Source organism: Sinocyclocheilus grahami, unplaced genomic scaffold, assembly GCF_001515645.1.
Source record: "Sinocyclocheilus grahami isolate Dianchi unplaced genomic scaffold, SAMN03320097.WGS_v1.1 scaffold39.1, whole genome shotgun sequence".
Lineage (NCBI taxonomy): Eukaryota > Metazoa > Chordata > Actinopteri > Cypriniformes > Cyprinidae > Sinocyclocheilus > Sinocyclocheilus grahami.
In genome coordinates, this window is record NW_015505218.1 from 318645 (window position 1) to 336150 (window position 17506).

General features: G+C 37.1%; 1 pseudogene; it reads left to right on the forward strand.

Moving 5' to 3' along the window:
- The first annotated feature begins 9363 nt into the window (after positions 1-9363).
- LOC107581971 (macrophage colony-stimulating factor 1 receptor 1-like) overlaps positions 9364-17506 on the forward strand; it is a 21280-nt pseudogene continuing 13137 nt past the window's right edge.

Genomic DNA, 17506 nt, shown 5'->3' on the forward strand with positions numbered 1-17506 from the left:
GTGTGCGCAAAATGCGCAATGCTGACCTCATACGTCATCAGCCCGGAGCTGCTTCCGTGTACATCTGTTGGCGCAAGCTACATTAAAGTGATTATTACGTTTTGAATATGGATATTTTTCTTACAAAAACGCATTGATTAGCTACAGGAGGTCTTTGTTCACCCCCGGAGCCGTGTGAGACACTTTTATTTATGGATGGACGCTTTTTATTTAACTTCTTTTGGACTGATGCAATGCAACACCCGCTGACTGCGATGATAGAGCTTGAAATATCAAAGACAATTTTTAATATAACTCCGACTGGATTCGTCTGAAAGAAGAAAGTCATATAAACCTAGGATGCCTCTGGGGTGAGTAATGCAGCCTAATTTTCATTTTTGGGTGAACTAACCCTTTAAGATGATATAGGCTCTGAAAATAATGTCAGCAATAACAGATTTCCCCTGTGATGCATGTATATGAATTGTTAGATTAATGAGATGGATTAAAATGGATAAAAATGCTATATTAAATAAATTAGGATCCAAATAATGTCTCTAGAAATCTTGCGCTTTGAGATCTCTGTGTTTGGCTGACTGTGGCCAGACTGAAGGAAACAAAGAAACAGATCTCTGAGTTCTTTATCAGTCATTTTGTCTGTTCAACAGTCCATGACCTTACGGCCCCTCGCTTGTGCACGACTAGCAAGCCATAAACCCCAGAGTATCGCATTCGTCTGGAAGCATTTGTACATCTGGAAAAACTTTACTCTGGACAAATGAATGCACAGACAGGATGATGATTGTCCAACAGTTCACCGCAGTGTGTGGCTCTCACAGAAACTCCGACACAACATATTCTACTGTCCATTATTGTGATAACCCAAACTAAAAATTATTTTAAATCTAAATTTTAATATGTAATGTCGAAGTGTGTCATCTCTCAATGTTCAAAAACTTCTGATCTGGAATTGGTATCTGATTCGACGACTTCTTTGTATTAGCAATGATTCAAAGCAGGGGCGCCGTAATAGGGGGAAGGTTAGGATGATTCCAAGAGCCCGATGAGGGAGAGGGGGCCCGGAACGCGATTTTTGGCAAAGGGTTTGGATGATGGATATAAAAAGCATTTATACTCACTTTTTGTTGAATTTGTCAACAAGATTTCATATACTGTATTCAAATTGCATCTCAAGAAAATGTATGTATTGTATTGGATAGCAAAACAGTAACACTGAGGAAGATATTCACTTTTTTTCTTTTGCAGTGCATGCAACATTTAATTCCTTGACTTTATGATTTTAAGATTTCTGCTCTGGTTCAAGACCTTTTAAGGCCTTAATTGTGGAAGGCGAATTAAGACTGTTTAAGACAAAGAGTGAAAAATGTAAGGGGGTCTGAATACTTTCCGTACCCACTGTATATATATTATACTTGTTACACAAAACACAATGTATGTGTTATATTACAAACCCTTTCAAAACATCAAAATTCTATAACTTACTGAATAAAAATGTCAAGAATTTTGCAGAATGACAGATGAAGTTCACAGCAAATTCCTATTTTTGGAGCAGAGCGTAACTTCCACTTCAATATTCATTGTTCCTCTCCAATTGTCAAACTCTGTGTTGTTCTCAGTTTCAGAAACTTGTTCCAAAGAATCTGCCAGGCCAACAATAATTCATTTCTTCATGTCTTAACAAATAAAATTACAAGGAAGGCCTATAGATGTCACATTTACTAACGTGGAGCTATAATAATAATAATAAATAACAATTCATTACATTTATATAGCATTTGGAGATCATTCCACCAGCCAGGAACGGTGAACGAAAATGTTCTGGAAAGGGATTTTGAGCCTCTCTGTGATGGTACCACGAGGCATCGCTCACTAGCAGATCTCAGACTTCTGGAGGGGATGTAGATTCTAAAAAGTGAGTGGAGCAGGTGCTGAGACTGACGGTGATCTATATGCAAGCATCAATGTCTTGAACTTGATGCGAGCCGTAACCGGCAGCCAGTGCAGGGATATAAAGAGTGGTGTAACATGGGCTCTTTTGGGCTCGTTAAAGACCAGTTGTGCCGCTGCATTCTGAATCATTTGTAGAGGTTTGATTGTGCTTGATGGAAGTCCAACCAGAAGAGCACTGCAGTAGTTCAGCCTAGAGATGACAAGGACCTGGACAAGAAGTTGTGCAGCATGCTCCGTTGGAAAGGGCCTGATCTTCCTGATGTTGTGCAATGCAAACCTGCAAGATTGAGCGGTCTCAATCCAAGAATATACATTCATGCATGTAACATTTGAAGAAAAACTTTATTTGTTGTCGCATGAGCATATGACACCTTTGAATAAAATTTAATTATAAAATAAGCTTATACAATAATATAAATAATCTTACAAAATAAGCATTCTTAAATCATTATTCATATCTTATCTATAGACATTTGCATTTAGCCTAACTGTAGGCAACTGTAAGATTTAAAATGTATTTTCTTGCCACTGAAATATTTTGAAATATATTTTGGTATATGAGGTTTGAAATTAAATATATATTTCTATTTCTAAAATATATTTAATTGAGCTTCACTGTTTGTAGCAAATATTTGGCATATATTTTTAATATATAATATATTTTGTTTTAAACAAAATCAGTATCTCAAAGACAATATTTGCCTTATGTATTAGCATTTTGCTGCATGAGGAAAGCACCTGTGTTATTGTATTTCTATATGCAGTCAGAGGTATCGCTGTGTTGCCGTGCTGTATTATGCGCTCACCTTGTCTGGAGGAGGCAGAGATGCTCCACCTCTTCCTGTTTGCTAAATGCTCAGTAATGGACACAGTTTTCTACCTCTTCCATTTTGGCTGATGCAGTTTCAGTTGAAACTGACAAAGTTTAGAAGTGTCAAAATACAGGAAGTGGAAACTAACTACAGCAGGGCCTTGATGCAGGCAAGAGTTCCTGCCTTTAACAGAGAACGCATGCATTCATACAGAGAAAAGACCTATGCTGGTTTAATGACTGATTTATATTTATGCCAATTGCATCAGAAAAAAACAGTTAAAGGGTTAGTTCACCCAAAAATTAAAATTCTGTCATTAATTACTCACCCTCGTGTTGTTCGAAACCCGTAAGACCTTCGTTCATCTTCGGAAGACAATTTAAGATATTTTTGATGAAATCTGAGGGCTCTCTGACCCTCCCATAGATAGCAAGGTAACTACCACGTTCAAGGTCCAGAAAAGTACCAAGAGGATCGACAAAGTAGTCCGTGTGAGTGTGTGGTGGCGCTGACCCAGATCCGGCGTAATGACGTCATCACAAATAAACAAATCAAAAGCATTTAAATGTACATTGCAGAGCAAAATAACAGCAAAAGTAAAAATTACAGCCACTCATTATTCATTGAAACCCAAATGATTCCATGAAAACAAAAAGGAATGAATTCATTTATGTATTCTGTGACAATCCTGAAGGAAGGGGAAGTCGCAAAATATTTCATACTTCCCTGTGATGCAACTCCAGACGTTTTCCACACAGTACTGGTACATCCAGCATGACGATTTCAGCTCGCACAGAATGTTGGGCCTTTTTGAGATCAAGTCTAAAGGATGCAGCTCCAGTGTATTTTTGGCGAAGTGTGCATATTTTGCACTTTGCTTGTGACCATTGCAAGCGAAGAGAGAGGACTTCAGTAAGCTTAATCTACTGTAGTAAAGAAAGACTAAATGTTCTGGCTCTGCTGTCTACTGAACAGAAAGGAAGCTTGATTTACAAGAATTTGCAGCCAGAAAAACACAGCACTTGGCATCAGAGAGAGTGCAATGGTGTTGGGTTCCAATAGTTGTATTGCACATATTCAGGGTTATATACTGGTTCTTGAGTGCCTCCTTTCTGCCTAGTAAAGCTCGAGCACACCTGTCTGGAATTTTCTAGTGATTCTAAAGAACTTGATTAGCTGGTTCAGGTATGTTTAATTAGAGTTGGATCTAAACTCTGCTGGAATGTGTCCCTCCAGGAGCAGAATATACCGCCCATGGCATAGTTAAGTGTACATAGTTGTAAACAGGGATGCACACACATGGTGCGCTGGTGCACAACCAAAATAAAAAATGCGCTTGGCAAATAAGTTCAGACCGCTCATTTGCGTACCAGCATGGTTGAAAGCTATTAATGCACAATCACCGTTTTAGATTGACTAACTGTAATGCTGTATAAGATTTCAGTCATGCAAAGAGTCCAATGGCCAAGTCAGGATATTCGTTAAATAATATGTTAAATTTCAATTAGTTTTTCACCAAACCCGCGGAACATTTGGAATACGGCACGTGTTGCATGGGACCTGTCTGTGATATTTTTGCACTTTTTTTTATAAAAAAAACATTATATGGACAAGCACATGCGGGGCATTTAAACAACTCCTTTTGTGGTCCAAAAAAGAAAGAAGGGTATACAAGGTCAAGGTCAGTTTATTTATATACCACATTTAAACAACTAGTGTATACCAAAGTGCTGTACAAAACTCCTAATATAAAAACAAGATGAAATAAGAAAATAAAATAACCACAACAACAAACTGATAACCAAAATACAGTTCAACCAAAAGCCTGGGAATACAAGTAGGTCTTCAACTGGGATTTAAAAACCGCAATGGAAGTTGCAGATCTGATATCCTGAGGTAAGCTATTCCATAGTCTTGGACGCGCTACGGAGAAAGCGCAATCCCCTTTCCGCTTTAAATGAGAGCGGGGAACATGCAGGAGTTGTTTTTCAGAGGATCTGAGGGATCCAGAAGGTTGTTGGTAACTGAGAAGCTCGGCCAGGTAGGATGGAGCTACACCATTTAATGCTTTAAAAACAAATAATAAAATCTTAAAATTGGATTCAGTACTGCACCGGTAACCAATGAAGAGATGCTAGGACTGGGGAAATACTTTCCCTCCTCCTAGTGCCAGTCAGCAACCTCGCGGCTGCATTTTGAACCAACTGCAAGTGTTACAATGAAGATTGATTGAGACCCATGTAAAGTGCATTGCAATAGTCTGGAAGAAATTAAAGCATGGATAACAACCTCCAAATCCTTAAAAGGAGAGCATAGATTTTAATTTGGCTATTTGCCTTAACTGAAAGAAGCTGCTCTTCACCACTGCACTTGTCTGTTTTTCAAAATTCAAATCTGTATCAAAAATGACACCTAAGTTTTTAGCAAAAGGATGCATATTGGAAGACAGCAGCAGAAGGCCCAAAGACAACAATCTCAGTTTTGCTCTCATTTAATTGGAGAAAGTTTCTTGATGTCCAGCATTTGATATCTTTAAAACACTTGAGAAGTTCATAATAGGAGTTCTCAGAACTAAGGGGGATGTAAATCTGAGTATCGCCAGCATAACAATGATACGAAATATTATGTTTCCTCATAAAAGAACACAGGCATTAGAATAACACAAGGGTGAGTAAATAATGCCTTAGTTTTCATGTTTGTGTGAACTATCCCTTTAAGAATAAATTCAATGCTCTTTTTTAATTTTACAGTACAATAGTATTATTGCAATATATTTCTTATTGTTTAATATTTTCATTTAACAATCACAATAAAAATATGTATGTTTTTATATTGAAAAGGTCAAAAACAGTGGGAATATGGCCAATGAAAACTCACATGGAGTTTAATATACCCTCCGTAGAACACAAGGGAACTACTATTACTGTTGTCTTTGTGCACAAAAAGTATTCTCGTATAGCTTAATACCATTACGGTTGAACCACTGATGTCACATGGACTATTTAAACAATGTCCTTACTATGTTTCTATGCCTTGACCGTGGTACACTCTAAAAAATGCTGGGTTAAATACAACCCAGTGCTGGGTAAAATAGGGACAAACCCAGCAATTGGGTTGTTTTGACCCAGAGGTTGGGTTACTACCCAGAAGGTTGGGTTAAACATTTAACATTTAACGCTGGGTCAAAACAACCCAATTGCTGGGTTTGTCCCTATTTTACCCAGCACTGGGTTGTATTTAACCCAGCATTTTTTAGAGTGTAGTACCCTTGCTGTATATGGAGGGTCTGAAAGCTCTCGGATTTCATCAAAAATATCATAATTTGTGTTCTGAAGATGAATGAAGGTCTTACAGGTTTGGAACAACACGAGGGTGAGTAATTAATGACAGAATTTGTTACTTTTGATATGAAACAAAGTCTCAGATCTCAAATTCTGTGCATTTTATAATCATGCAGAAGACCTGGCACCAGTCACAGCACATCTGATCAATACTTCATATCAAGTGGGTGTTCTACCAACTGCAAGGAAAGAAGCTAATATATGCCCAGTCCCAAAGGTTGCCCGACCGAATGAAAAATCTGACTGGAGACCAATTTCCTTAACTTCTTGCATTGGCAAAATACAAGAGAGGTTTGTGTTGAAGGAACTTATGCCAACAGTTCTGAAAGAATTCAACAATCAGTATCTTCCTAAACACAGCACAACGAATGCTTTGGTTAAGAATATACATACATGGCTAAGGGAGACAGACTCTCAACAACCAACTATGGTCCGTGTGTTATTGGCAGACATGTCAAAAACATTTGATCGAGTCGAACATGCAAGGCTTTTTCAGCATTTAACAACACTTAACCTCTGTCCACAGTTGTTGGCTTGGATGTTTAGCTACACAGCAGGAAGACGACAAAGCAAAGAGGAAAAGCAGTGCATGGAAAGTTGTGACATTAGGGGTTCCCCAAGGAGGAGTTGTGTCACCATATCTGTTTTGACTTCATATGTCAATCCGTGAAGTCATTTTTGGTGATACGTTGGACACAGTTTACGCAGATGACATTGATATATCACGAGCTGTAAAGTTAAAAGACATAGAAACAGACAAAAAGATGGAAATGGAGGCACTTGCTTTGGAAACTTAGGCACAAAATAACAACATGCTCTTAAATGGAAACAAATCTATCGAAATAAGGATATGTTTTGCAAAAAATTCAATACAACCACCACCACTCATATTGGGAGGTCAGGAGGGTCCTGTGGTATTACAGTCAAAATACCTATAGGGTATCATCTTGACAATCAATTAAATGGAAATGATCACATTGACGACTGTGTAAAAAAGGCATCTCAACGTCTTCACTCTTTGACAATTTTTGCAAAACATGGAGTTTCTGCTGATGATTTAGTCAGTATGTATTGCTCCTTCATCAGACCCTGTCTGGAGTATGCAAATGTGCTGTTTAATGTAATTTATTTACATTATATTTTACATTTAATGTATGGATTAAATAATAATTTAAACAAATGGAAATAATGCTTCATTGAAATCCATCTGACATCCGATGTGTGGAAAGAAATTGTGACAAAAGCAACACTACTTTCTTATGGGCACAAAGTTCAAAAGTCTGGAGAGGAAGTTAAAATGCATGAGGTTTTAGTAAATAGTGTCATCACACCTAAGCCAGTTTTCCTGTAGTGTTTCAGACTAGCAGACCAATCTTTACCAGCCAAAAGTCACAATACACTCTAAAAAATGCTGGGTTAAATACAACCCAGTGCTGGGTAAAATAGGGACAAACCCAGCAATTGGGTTGTTTTGACCCAGAGGTTGGGTTACTACCCAGAAGGTTGGGTTAAACATTTAACATTTAACGCTGGGTCAAAACAACCCAATTGCTGGGTTTGTCCCTATTTTACCCAGCACTGGGTTGTATTTAACCCAGCATTTTTTAGAGTGTAGTACCCTTGCTGTATATGGAGGGTCTGAAAGCTCTCGGATTTCATCAAAAATATCATAATTTGTGTTCTGAAGATGAATGAAGGTCTTACAGGTTTGGAACAACACGAGGGTGAGTAATTAATGACAGAATTTGTTACTTTTGATATGAAACAAAGTCTCAGATCTCAAATTCTGTGCATTTTATAATCATGCAGAAGACCTGGCACCAGTCACAGCACATCTGATCAATACTTCATATCAAGTGGGTGTTCTACCAACTGCAAGGAAAGAAGCTAATATATGCCCAGTCCCAAAGGTTGCCCGACCGAATGAAAAATCTGACTGGAGACCAATTTCCTTAACTTCTTGCATTGGCAAAATACAAGAGAGGTTTGTGTTGAAGGAACTTATGCCAACAGTTCTGAAAGAATTCAACAATCAGTATCTTCCTAAACACAGCACAACGAATGCTTTGGTTAAGAATATACATACATGGCTAAGGGAGACAGACTCTCAACAACCAACTATGGTCCGTGTGTTATTGGCAGACATGTCAAAAACATTTGATCGAGTCGAACATGCAAGGCTTTTTCAGCATTTAACAACACTTAACCTCTGTCCACAGTTGTTGGCTTGGATGTTTAGCTACACATCAGGAAGACGACAAAGCAAAGAGTAAAAGCAGTGCATGGAAAGTTGTGACATTAGGGGTTCCCCAAGGAGGAGTTGTGTCACCATATCTGTTTTGACTTCATATGTCAATCCGTGAAGTCATTTTTGGTGATACGTTGGACACAGTTTACGCAGATGACATTGATATATCACGAGCTGTAAAGTTAAAAGACATAGAAACAGACAAAAAGATGGAAATGGAGGCACTTGCTTTGGAAACTTAGGCACAAAATAACAACATGCTCTTAAATGGAAACAAATCTATCGAAATAAGGATATGTTTTGCAAAAAATGTATTAACATATTGGGAGGTCAGGAGGGTCCTGTGGTATTACAGTCAAAATACATATAGGGTATCATCTTGACAATCAATTAAATGGAAATGATCACATTGACGACTGTGTAAAAAAGGCATCTCAATGTCGAAATAAGGATATGTTTTGCAAAAAATTCAATACAACCACCACCACTCATATTGGGAGGTCAGGAGGGTCCTGTGGTATTACAGTCAAAATACCTATAGGGTATCATCTTGACAATCAATTAAATGGAAATGATCACATTGACGACTGTGTAAAAAAGGCATCTCAACGTCTTCACTCTTTGACAATTTTTGCAAAACATGGAGTTTCTGCTGATGATTTAGTCAGTATGTATTGCTCCTTCATCAGACCCTGTCTGGAGTATGCAAATGTGCTGTTTAATGTAATTTATTTACATTATATTTTACATTTAATGTATGGATTAAATAATAATTTAAACAAATGGAAATAATGCTTCATTGAAATCCATCTGACATCCGATGTGTGGAAAGAAATTGTGACAAAAGCAACACTACTTTCTTATGGGCACAAAGTTCAAAAGTCTGGAGAGGAAGTTAAAATGCATGAGGTTTTAGTAAATAGTGTCATCACACCTAAGCCAGTTTTCCTGTAGTGTTTCAGACTAGCAGACCAATCTTTACCAGCCAAAAGTCACAAAGACGAACAGAAGGATGCTCCGTATCGCTCTCCTCATTGCCGTACTGCCCTGTATGGCCAAAGGTAAGTCAATTCTTACCTCTATGCTAACTTTTTTGTATAGATGTGTACAATTTAGACCTCCTATTCCCGATTGCGCATTACATCTTCAGCAAGAAATCAAATCATAGCCGAGGAATCACCCTTACACACTTAATCGAAAAAAGGCATTAGCCTGCAGGGAATATATTTTTAATGTCCAGTTGTGAAAGGCAAAAAAAAAATAAAAAATCATGGATTTTTAACGTTTATATTTTTAAGATGTGCCTTGTAACATTTTTTTATTTATTTTAAAATCAACTTAAGTCAAATATATCTCTCTCTATAACTAACTAAATTAATTTTATATATATATATATATATATATATATGGTAATTTTATATATAAATCTATTATTGTTCCAATAATTCCAAGCACTTCAGTTTTTCTTATTTGTTTTTTATGGTTTTAAAATCAAATTAAAATTTTGATTCTAATTTAACACCCTCCTTCTCATAGCAATATAACATATAATTTGTGACCCTGGACCACAAAACCAGTCTTAAGTGTAAATTTTTAAAAATTGAGATTCATACATCATGAAAGCTGAATAAATAAGCTTTCCATTGATGTATGGTTGGTTAGGATCGGACAATATTTGGTCGAGATACAACTATTTGAAAATCTGGAATCTGAGGGTGCAAAAAAATCTAAATATTGAGAAAAATCATCTTTAAAGTTGTTCAAATGAAGTTCTTAGCAATGCATATTACTAATCAAAAATTAAGTTTTGATATATTTACAGTAGGAAATTTACAAAATATCTTCATGGAACATGATCTTTACTTAATATCCTAATGATTTTTGCCATAAAAGAAAAATCTATAATTTTGACCCAAACAATGTATTTTTGGCTATAGCTACAAATATCCCCCAGCGACTTAACACTGCTTTTGTGCTCCAGGGTCACATTTGGTAACACTTTATTTTGATAGTCTCCTTTAGACATTCTCTTGATTGTAAGTAACTTTGCCACTCCATTTCAACTAGCAGTCATTAGAGTATTAGTAGACTGTCTTGAAGTAAACTTTAGTTTGATGGTTCCCTAACACACATTCAACTGACTATAAATAACTTTGCAAGTACATGTCAACTTATTCTACTTACCCTAACCTAACAGTCTACTAATACTCTAACGTTAACATGAAGCTGTAAAGTTACTAAAGTGGACTATCAAAATAAAGTGTAACCCATCTTTATGCTGTCTGTTTTTTGTTAGTAGGCAAAATCTTTTCAGTCCTAGTCTTCAAATGTTCATTCAGCAACAATAATCCAGTGCATTAACTAATTGTTGCACCGTGTCATGCCATAAGAGCACGAACCCAACGAACCCAACTGTGTGCATGGGAAATCAAATGTTTTTAAGACAGGTGTGTTATATTTGTGGCTTTGATGGCTGACTTTGTAACAGTCCTGTCTAGCTTTGGTGTGTCCTGTCCGAAACAAAGCAGAAGTGAAAGTGGGAATGGGAAACAGACCCCTGGGATGTGGCTGTGCAATGGGCCACCGGTGCAATGTGTTTCCTGAGGGACCCAATCAAAGGGGCTGCTTCTACAATGTTTCAGACATTTCCCCCCTTCATATAAAGCTTTCTCTCGTTTCCCCTTTCTAAAGTTAAAAATAATGTTTGGGCCCCTTCTTCAAAAAAGTGACAAGACCCTGTGTTGTTGCAAAAACTGTGATCCAAACTCTCGCAATATCCGCTATTTCACACTTCATGCTGGAAACAGCCTTAAATTCTGCACAAACCACATCCATACATTACACTTTTAGTGATGTCCACACTATTAGTATATGTTGTTGATGCATAATATCCATAAACGTCAAGACTCTAATAAAATGTGTATGCGTGTAGGGAATGCATACTTCTTAGTCCCTGACATCTTCTAAAAGAGACCGTTCGCCAAAATATGAAAATTCTGTCATCATCGTGTTATTCCAAAACCGTAGGACGTTCCTCCTTTTGTGGAGCAGAAAAGGCGCTGTTAAGCAGTCTCAATCAGCATTAACCATTTCCATATTCTAATGGAAAAAGATCAAATGAAAGTGCAGCCGCTCCTTTTGTGTTCCTCTGAGGAAAGAAACTCAAACAGGTTTGGAACAACATGGGGGTGAGTAAATGATGACCAAATTTTCATCAGGTGAACTATGCCTTTTATCATTATTTTTGTTATGTTTTCCAGAAAAAAAGCTATCCTTTTACAGATAAATGTACTTGAGAAGCAAGGTGCCGTCAGAATGAGAGTCCAAACAGCTGATAAAAACATCACAATAATCCACAAGTAATCCACACCACTCCAGTCCATCAGTGAACGTCTTGTGAAGCAAAAAACTGTGTGTTTAAAAAAAAAAAACATCATTAAGATATTTTTAACTTCAAACCATTGCTTCTGGCCAAAATTAGAAGTCCATAATCCATAATATCACTTTCTCTAGTGAAAAAGTGATCTGGTTTGAATCAGGAGATAAATATACAGATCAAGCAATTTTTGCGTATCAATACCACGAGTTTTCGTTTTTATTTGGCGTACTATTTATACGCATTTTCATGAGACCGGACTCTAGTGGGACAGAAGACTTGTCAGTGAATGAAACAAAGTAAAAGTAACTCAGATATTTTCTTATAAATTCAAAAGTGATGTGTTACTTTACTAGTTCCTTGAAAAAAGTAATCTGATTACGTAACTTGCGTTACTTGTATTGCATTACCCCCAACACTGTTTATTAACAGTATGCACACACTTAGCACAAGAAACTGACTTTAAGAACAAAATTGACGTTAATGTGCAATGAATATTTCAACTTGTTTGACATTTAATGAGCCAAAATAATGCTTTACAGCATCAGAGCTTAACAGTCAAGACGTACAAACACCAAGAACACAATGGAAGTAAAAATATTGGCTGAAATGTCTACTGTATATGTTTTACTGCAATAGATTCTGTCAAAGACTTTACTACCCCTCAAAGCCCAATAATAATTCAAAAAGAAGGCTCAAACTACTTGCTGGACTGCTTGGTGACAAACCCAGAAAGTACCAAGTTCTGCTCCAGATGGTGAATGGATCTGCTGTCCCATCCGAGATGAATTACACTGCGGATCCCAAACGTGGCATACTGATTCGAAATCTTCAGCCTAGCTACAATGGAGATTATGTTTGTACTGTCAAGATGAATGGCGTCCAAAAGAAGTCTGACATCTTCCAAATAACTGTCATAAGAAGTGAGTTGTGTTAGTCTTGTACACGGTTTTGTACCATGTTATTAATAAAAAAACATACCAAGAATCTTATCTTATTGTACCAAATCAGTACTACCCACCTATTTACTGCAGAAACACAACAGCCACCAGCGGTGTCACTTCCAGCCAATCAGTACATGCGAATTGTTGGTGAAATGCTGCATACCCCTTGTCACACCATTCATATAACATCACCTGGAGCTCATAAGAAAAGGTGAAGTGATGTGTTTCGAGAATTTGATATAATCGCAAACATGAAACAATTTATGAGATTATTGATGAGGAACTGAATTATTATAATAAGGCAATAGAGTGGGCATCATGGTATTTTTGGTTTTAAAACGTCTTGAAAATGGGGCCTTAGGCTGTGTTTCATTACACAGTGTCTTAGTCTACATCTGAGTCTTGGCTTGTGGTCATAAATATGATGCAATTTGGAAAACAAACGAGTGATACTTACTTTGCTGATTTGTCTGCAAATATGATGCCAGATTTGAATGCATACTAGAACGTGTTTGATTAAAGAACTTATCATGATTTGTCCTAATCAGGTACTGAATTATGAAACAAAGAAAGACAAAAGGTGTGAACAAGTTTGCATCATTAGTCTTTTGACCATTCATCAAGTAAACATATCCAGCGCAGGGAATTTAACCTGAACTGGACAAAATTAAGCTGGAAAAAACAGTGTCACAGCAGTTCTCAAAGTAGTAGGTAGGTTTCTTCATGTTGTATAGTGATTTTATTCAAGCTTTATCTGTGAAATTGTGCTTAAGTTCTGGTCTTGTTGCCTTCTTTCAGATAAACCGTATATTAAGCTTAAACCCATCCTGTCCTCTGAATACAAGTTGAATAGAACAGATATTGAGGTGATGCAAGGGGATACAGTTGAACTTGCTGTGCAAATTGAAGCATATCCAGAAGTTAAATGGACAAGTTGGAAAACTCCCAAATCAAATCACACCCACGAGGAGACATTTAACAGGATTAATAATCGGTTAGTTCATTTGTTTCTGTTCTTATAATTATTTTTTATTATCCGGACCAAGATCAGTTCTAGACAAAATATGCTTCACTCAAATGCACAGCCTTTTTTTCATGTGTTTCCCAGAATTCACTAGATCATTTATGTATTCATTTGTTTATTTTATGCCTTTATTATTATTTTTGATTACAGATGATATTAACTGTGATAAATTAAGCATGTTAAGTGTAATTTCATAATTAGCCTGCAGGTATGGAAGGCAGATAGGGCCAAAAGTCTTTGAATGGAACACATGCAATTTCACGGTCAACACACACTGTTTATTATGGAAGCCCGTTTCCGCCACTGAATAAAAAATAAAACAAGGTAATTGTGACTTTTTAGCTCGCAATTCTGACTTTATAACTCGCAATTCTGAGAATAAAGTCGCAATTATTACTTTTTTTTCTCAGAATTGCGAGTTATAAAGTTAGAATTGCGAGATATAAATTCGCAATTTCTTGTAAATTAAAAAGTAATGCATTACTTTACTAGTTAGGCCTATTTCAAAAAAGTAATCCGATCATGTAACTCACGTTACTTGTAATGCATTAGTCCCAGCACTGTATATACCAACGTACCATCACATCTATGCATCTACTTCATTGGCCGCTGTGCATGTTGTTATGTTAACTTGGACAAACAGTGTTGACACGGTCAAATTTCACATGTTATGTTTAAAGACTTTAGGCCCTGTCAGCCTTCCATAGGTGTCCATTTCCTTATGATGCTCTTAGTGGTCTATCATTACTCCAGAGCACTCGTAAATCTACGACAGTTTTTAAGCACTACTTAAGTTACAATGGCTTTGGGAAACAGAAGCAAAACTAAGATGAATCATAAGACGATTCTGTGATCCGCTTAGGCTTGTAATACTTTTGGGAAATGAGAACCAGAAACATTTTTCTATCAAACGAGAGTAAGCTCTATTTTGTTAAGTAACAGTAATCATGTGTTCTTATTTAACAGCGACAACTACATGTCTACAATCATGCTGGAAAAAGTTAGAGCGCAAGATTATGGTAACTACATCTTTACTGCCAGGAGTGCCAGTGTCAATGCCTCACTTATTGTTACAGTTACGTCTACCGTAAGTCCAGTTGCTTAATAGAGAACATAAGATGTCAAAAAAGAACAAAACCGAGGTTTGATCATGTTTTCTTTCCAACATACAGAGAAGCCCAATACTTTGATTAAGTGGGAAAATGGAAGTGTCACTTGTGTGGCAACCGGTTATCCAATACCCAGGATTCAGTACAACATGTAAAAACCACATTCAGCAACAAGGGTGTGACTGTTTTATGCTAATATTTTAGACATCACATACTGTATATGCTGCAATGCACTAAACATATTTCTAGCCCTGTTAAATTTGCCTTTTACATTTGTCAAAAGTGTAAGCAAATTCAAATATATAATAATTATTCCCAGTGTTGCGAAAAGTTACTTTTTTAGTTATGTTACTTTTGCGTTACTTTTTCTCATCTGGGCCGGGCTTGCTTGTTTGTTTTTAAAATAAAAAAAAATTCTAGTTTTGGCAAAGCCCTTTCACACCAAAAGTGAAGTGAATAAGCCTCAGGCTGAAGGAAATGTAAATTCATGTCTGTACAGTAGAGGGTGCAGCTCTAACAAACCTTTCAGCTGTGTGCTGCCATTGAATGAAGAATAGAATGCAGGAGAAGAAAGATCAACACTCTTGAGCAAACACAAATATTATTTCATATTAAGTCATTTTTTTTATATGAAGTCATTTTTGCTTATTAGTATGGGTGAATTGGATCATCGTCAGTCAATAAATGGGAAAACAAAGTAACTTGCATTACTTATTTGCAAAAGCAACTCAGATATTTTCTTCTAAGTTTCAAAGTTATGCGCTACTTCACTAGTTACTTGGAAAAAGTCATCTGATTATGTAACCTGCATTACTTGTAATGCATTAACCCCGATACTGATTATTCCATTATCCTCCATTAAAGGCAGGGTATGTAATTTTTCAAAAACACTTTAGAAAACGGGATCGGACCAAATAGCAAAACAAACTTGTAGCCAATCAGCAATAAGGGGCGTGTCTACTCGTGATGTGGAGGAGAGCACGTTCAGTGCACGGGACAGCCATTAGCCGAGCCGAGCGACAGAAAGATAGAGATGGCGGATAAAAAACAAAAGAGGAAAACGTCTGCGGAACGATAAGGCAAGAAGTAGGACCCGTGTAAATATCGAATCAGCTTTCCAGCACTGGAGAGAACTCAAGGAGCGGAGGCCTGGGATCGGACGCCGAGGTTGCTTTGTTTCTTCTCAATAGGTGAGTAACACCGTGTCTACAACAGCTAAAGTCTGCCTACACTGGACGCGCTCAAACGACCGTTGAAAACCATTTGAAATTTGTGTCAGCACATCATAAATAGAACCCAGCAGCAGTTTTCTGTCGGGGATTTGTTGCCGCGCCGCTCACGTCCGTAGACACGGTGTAACATTGGTTTTGCTTTGTTTCACAGAACTAATCGTTGCCTGGGTTGCGTACGTATATGTGGGGCGGAGCTATCAAAATAGGGGCAAGACCCTTTTGAGGTAGGGGCGTTTGTTTTGGTGAGTTCAAATATCAACACTGGCTACCAGAAATCACTTACCCTGCCTTTAATTCAACTATAAAAAGTCAATAGTGTTGGAATTCAGCTCAATTATGAAACGAATTCAGCAATAAAGCAACTCTACATAAGACAATAGTGTAATTATTTAGCTGTTTGATTCAGTTGTGTTCACACTGATGATATTACTGAATATTAAGCGTCTCATGTGCACATATCATTACAAAGAGTGCAATAAACATATGAAAGTCAAGTCTCACCACAAAGATTCCTCCAGCTCCAGCTCGAGCCGATGTCTGGTGCAAACTGCGGACCTGCCTCGCCTGCAGAAGAAATGCAACAAGTGTAAAGTACAATAGAAAGCAAACAACTCATTTTTTTTTTTCTTTTTTGCAAACTACTAAACCAATACATCCCTTTTTGTATATTGTATGTATTGACCAAATATGCAATATACTATTTTGTGCATTAAGTATGCAATGCTCTATAACGTTTCTGTTTAGTTATTCCAGTGTGTATTGTATTAGTCACTGCAATAGAAAGACATATATATAATTAACTTATTATTTACTGATTCAGGTTTATTTACTGATTACTCAACCTGTCTGGGTGAATAGAAACAACCATTTTTGGTAACACATCACGGTTTTAAAGAGTGTCTAATAAACACAAAATGTTTAATTCACATTTGAATGACATATAAACACATCCAGGCCTCATTATTAGCTGTTAGCGCATTAGCTTCACGTCCTTGCACAGATGTCAACGCCGCTTTAAATGATGATTCATATGCAATTTCTTCAACCGCCTCATGAATAATCCGATTACAACATATATAAAATAAACCTACCGCATAAGACACGGCAGAGCGCAGAGTTGAAGATAAAAACATCTTTTCAATGCGCTCGGTCACACTAAACACAAGCAATGGCGGATATCAAATATTGCGCGCTCGATTGAGCGGGTCTGGTTACGCAAGGGACGCACGGCTCAAAGAGTCTGAATAATGGATCACCGAGCCGCAAACGAACAGATGCACACGTTGTGTTCCTGATAATAACACAGACACGCAGCATGCTGCACACTTGTAGTACTTGAGCTTAAATGCTTAAATGGGTTGTAATGCAGGACTGTTACTAAAATGTGAGCCAGCATTGTTCTGCTTAACATTTGCGGTTTATTTACATTTATTCATTTAGCAGACGCTTTTATCCGAAGCGACTTACAAA